At 37.6% G+C, this 5,330-nt stretch overlaps 1 pseudogene; it reads right to left on the bottom strand.

Moving 5' to 3' along the window:
• Positions 1–5,330, bottom strand: part of LOC101566475 — a 98,301-nt pseudogene that overhangs the window by 64,145 nt on the left and 28,826 nt on the right.

Genomic DNA, 5,330 nt, shown 5'->3' with positions numbered 1-5,330 from the left:
GGCGCAGGGTAGCAGGAAGCTCTCTGCACACTCACAGGACCGGGCTAGGACTCTATCTCTGTTAATTTTTACCAATGTCTTGTGTGTCCTTATATTGTTTCATTATAGCTCATTGATACTTTAATTTTTCGTTTTAAAAATCCCTAATGTGATGCAGATAAATGTATATATTTAGTATTTTAAATTACTTTAAAAAGTATTAAAATGCATTGCATTTTTAATAATTCATTGGTAGAAAATACACTATGTCTTTGTCTGCAGAGGGCCATATCAACTATCTGAAGAACAAAAGTTCTCTGTATGGTACAGCTTGGACATGAAATGTCTCCAAAAGTCTGGTGTGTTTATAGCATGTTCTTCAGCATAGTGTTATCAGGAGGTGGCAGAACTGTAAGAGGTTGGCCCAGGGGAAGCTTACACATTGGGGTCGTGCCCTTTGACAGAACTGCAGGGCCTCAGTTTCTTCTATTTTATTCTTATTAAGATTTTTGAAAGAATTGTAGTGGGAGTTGAGCCATATTCCTTGCACATTCTAGGCAAATGTTTTATTGCTGAACTGCATCTCTAGCCCTCTCTCTTTTTGCTTCTCAGCTGCTACAAGGTGGGCAGATCCATCTGCCAAGTGATCCTTTATTCCCTTGCCACAGGTCCAAAGCAGTGATGCCAAGGAATCATAGGCTGAAATCTCCAAGAATGTTAGCCAAAATAAATCTTTTCTATTTTTAAATTGATTATCTCTAGTATTTTGTCATGGTTGTGGAAAGCTAACTAACACAATGTCTAATTCTCTTGTGGCATAAAACAATAAGGTAACAGGGTAACTGCCCTTTTTGATTTAAGAAGCAGTTTCAAAATTTAATTAGCTCAATTAACTGGTGATTTTATCATTGTTTAAACCCAGTAGATGACTACTAAATAGGCTGATATGTTTCTACTGCCAGACAAGAGCTTATCATGCATCTCATTACTGGAAAAGTAAGTCTCTCTCTCTCTCTCTCTCTCTCTCTCTCTCTCTCTCTCTCTCTCTCTCTAAAGTTTAAAAATACCTGGATTATTTTAATCTTAGTGTTTTGGTAGTTGAATTAGAAAAGGTTGATTGGAAACTCTTCCAGCTCTAAATGGGTCTATGTAGGGTAAATGTCACTTCCTATTACAGCAAGCTGTGTTTTTTGCCTCTGCGTTTAAAATTTCTTAATAACAAAGAGAAATAATTTTGTTATAATTTAGACTAATGGAAGTCATAGCCTAAAGATATCACTTTAATTAAGTTAAACACTGAAACTATTTATTATATAAATAATATAATATTTATTATTACCATTGCCTAGAGCTAAATCAGTCTTTCCTAGTGTAGAAATCTATGCTACACTAGGATTGAGTGCTTAGTAGAGTTAGGTATTTTTCAAATAGGATTATTAATGTGTATATTACATGTTTATTCTATTTAAATTTTGAAATCATATAAAACTGTTCCTTTTTGTTATCCCATTCAAAAATAATGCTGCTTGATTCATTTATACCAGTCCTAACTTTTAAAATCTATTGTATATAACTTCCATTTTTATGTATGTATTACATATTTATTTTGTAGTCACACATGGAAGAATATTGTTAAACATAAAAGAGGGATAAAACTTCTTTTAAATTGCTCTCAGAAATGCAAAATGCATGATTACTACAGCTCTCTGTGGTTGACATACATATTACAGATTTATGATTGTAGTAGATTATTTATTCCTCAATAGCATAATGTTTCTCTTAAATTTTTAGGGAACCACTTATTTTTGTGTGATAGAGACAAAAACTATTATATAAATTTGGTTGTCCTTGTGGCACTTGAAACAAGCAAAAAATTAAACTGTCTATATAGAAACTGCATTTTATTATTAAATCCACCACTGCTTTGCTGACTAATAAAATGGAAAATGTGTGCTTTTATAGGTTTATAAAAAGGCAAACTATAGTTTCATGAAAAATATCTTGTACCGATTGAATACAGGTGGCTACTTGTTTAGACTTTGAAGATGTAAAAGCTTAGTATGGATGTCTGAAAAAGGTAATATGGCACAATAAAAAAAATCTTCGTTTCTTTGCTCATCAATCCTTTGGGTATTCCATGTCAAATAAACGCTACAACAATTTATAGTAAAAGTACACAGTGGAAGTGCCAACGTTAACACTCCTTAGGACTGGATACCTGCCAGATTTTTCACACCAATATTTAATGTGAACCAAAATGTCTTTTCCATTGGAAGTGTGAGAAGGAGCTTGCTTTCCTATATTTGGCAACGTGCTTATGTGAAGTAGAAAGTCAAATGCCCGTGATGTTCTTTTTATTTCAACTATGATAAATTGTGTTCATTTGTTTAAGTGCATGTGGCAGCTTTAGTGTTCCAACTATAAATTTTGGTTAACTTCTATTGACATGCTGTATTAAACTTAAGAAAAACAAATTACACTTCACCCGTTTTAATTGACTAAATGTGTCAAAAACACAGTAAGTATAACATGAAAGGTCAGAGCCTCGGTCTACACTGTAATGGGTGTCATGGCGGGGATCCAGCTTTTCTTGTACATTTCATTTTTCATGAAGTTTCAGGACAAGGCATACGCTTAACATTCACTTCCACTTCTCATTTGTACTTCAAAGTTTATCATAGGCTGTGTTACTACCAAGAACATTTTTTGCTTGTGCTATTTAAAGTTCCCTTTGCACTGACGTGTGTGCCCAGAGAGTACTGATGTTCTTCTGTAAACAAGGGCTTGGGAATGGATTTTGGCATTCTGAGGAATGAAACATTGATGTATAAGCACACCCATAGATCACTGTAGCCCTGCATGGAAAAGACCTGCTTTGCATAGTTCGTCCTCACTTCTAGGACCAGACAAGCAATTGTGCAGTATGGAGCCTCTTAAACCTGGCACCCTGGTTTCCCTTGGGGTCCGACTGAAGTTACCAGTTTAATTCTTGAGCTCTGTGTCCAGTGGTTTATGTACATTTTTATGCCTTCAGTTAATTAGCTCAACACTTGATGAGTAGGCATTATTAATTAGGCTCTTGCTTACTGGTTGCCACCCACATCTCTTTTCTTCCAAAATCATCTCCTGGTGCACTAACTCTTGATTTTCTTTCTCAAAATAAGTTCCTTTTTAAAAGCTCAAAGTTTAGTTCCCCATGCGAATTTATATCTGGAAAAACTCAAAATACAGCAGGTGTTTGCAAAATGTTACCATTTGTGTCAGAGAAAACAGGGATTATGAATCTGAAGGTTGATTCTGTGTTCACCACTGCTTACAATAATCTCATTCCTCAGTGCCTGCTTTTGCCAGCAAGCAGTCATGCCGAGGATTGTCGATATTTGTGTGGCTCCAGTGTGCTTAAGTGAGGGAAGAATAGCAGAACTGCCCTTATTCAAGAAGCCCAGAAACTGGTCGGTGCAATATAGTCTGGGGTTGGACTTTCCTGAAAGTAGGAGGAGAAGATTTGGTCTCCTGCTCCCCTACACTCCAGGCAGCACTCACGTGAGGACTCTGAGGATGAAGCTGGGGCTAGATTATGAGCTGAAAACCTTTATGCAAAGGGCCAGATAATACAGCTTTCAGGTCCTGAAGTCCAGGCGGTGCTGTGAGAACAACTCAACCCTGGCATTGATAGCACTCTCATCGACATTATGTTAACAAGTGTATGTGGACTTCCACTAACAAATAGTCATGGATAGTGAAATTTAAATATCATATAAATTTTATGAGTCATCAAATAGCGCCCTCCCAGCCATCTAAAAATGTAAACACTATTCTTAGTTTGAGGGCTGAGCAAAACCAATTGGCAGCAGGAATTTGACCCAAGGGTCCTAACTTGCCAACTCCTGCTCTAAGTTAATTATTATTTCTTAAAATGCTTCTGCATTCTCTGACTCTTTTCCATGCTCATGCTGTAAATATGTTGAAGGCATTTCTCCTTTCCATTGTGAAGTGTAGAATTCGGAGGCATTAAAATAGTAGGGTCTATTTATTTATTTAATGTATTTGGAACAGGGTCTCACTACGCAGCTCAGATTCGTAGTGATCCTCCTGTTTTCAGCCTCCCCAGCACTGGGACACTACCACATCCAGATTTGGTTGCCGGCTCAGTGTGCCCTGGGGTGGGCACGCAGCATGTGGTACCTGGGATCAAACCTTGGTCCTTGTGCTTGCCTAAGCAAGCACTTAGTCCACTAAGCTAAATCACTGGCCCTAGTAGGGTCTCTTTTGAAACCCAAATCTTTCATGAATTGCATGCTGCATCTAGTTCCCTGGAGACTTCCTTATGGGTCCCCGTATCACACACAGTTCATCTGTTCTGTTCCTCCAAATTACCTATAATTTATGGTGCTCAAACAAACCGTCCTGTGCATGTTTTTTAGATTTTTTTTTGCAGTGATTTTTAGGTAGCAATTAAAAGTTTTTTCTTGGTAACACTCTCTCCTTTCATTAGCAGGAGGCATGGCCATACTGTTCTAACATAACATACTGTTCTTCTTATAACTCCTGTTTTTGAAAAGTAAAACCCCTTCACTACTTGTATATTTGGATTTGGACTAGATCAGAAGATGCTGAGGGTGCAATTTTCTGGAGGAAAGAGATACGTGTAGTTCAAAGCAAAAGAGAGACCCTAGCATTTTCGTTCCAGCAGTGAAGTGAGTGATGAGGGTGGTGAAGCATCCGAGTGATGAATTTGGCGCTGACCAGACAGAAGGGCGATGGTTCTAACACCAAGTGTGCTAACAAAGCAAAGGAGTATACCACCTAGTTTTCAGTTGGCATAAATGAGTCTACTACAACTTCAAATTGAGTTGTTAGCTTCTAAAGAATTCATATTTGAACGGGCAATTATGATTAACTAATTTCCAATCCTGATATGTTTATCATTACTATTTACTTGTACTAGAAACACCTCAGGCAGCATGGAGAATGATATGAGAAGCTGAGGGGAAGGTGAGGAAGACCTGAGACAACCCCAAATCACACTGCCGCAATCCCATACTTACTTGCTTCGAAGTTCTAAACTGTGACTTTAAACCTATACATAGTTTTGTTGAACAGTTAAGCAAGATAATTCAGGAAAGAACGCACAACTGAAAATAGTTTCACACTGATGCTCAACATGGTAGTACACCCCTACAATTCCAGTACTCAAGAGGCTGAAGCAGGAGGATGGCTGTGAGTTCCAGGTCAGCCTAGTCCACATAGTGAACTTAAGGTCAGACTGGACCATGCACTGAGACCCTGTCTCAAAAACAACAATAGTTCCATGCAGAGGAGGATGTGTGTTAAAATTAAATCTTCTTATT

Source organism: Octodon degus, unplaced genomic scaffold (assembly GCF_000260255.1).
Source record: "Octodon degus isolate 3935 unplaced genomic scaffold, OctDeg1.0 scaffold00121, whole genome shotgun sequence".
Classification (NCBI taxonomy): domain Eukaryota; kingdom Metazoa; phylum Chordata; class Mammalia; order Rodentia; family Octodontidae; genus Octodon; species Octodon degus.
This window is presented reverse-complemented; position numbering and strand designations above follow the sequence as displayed.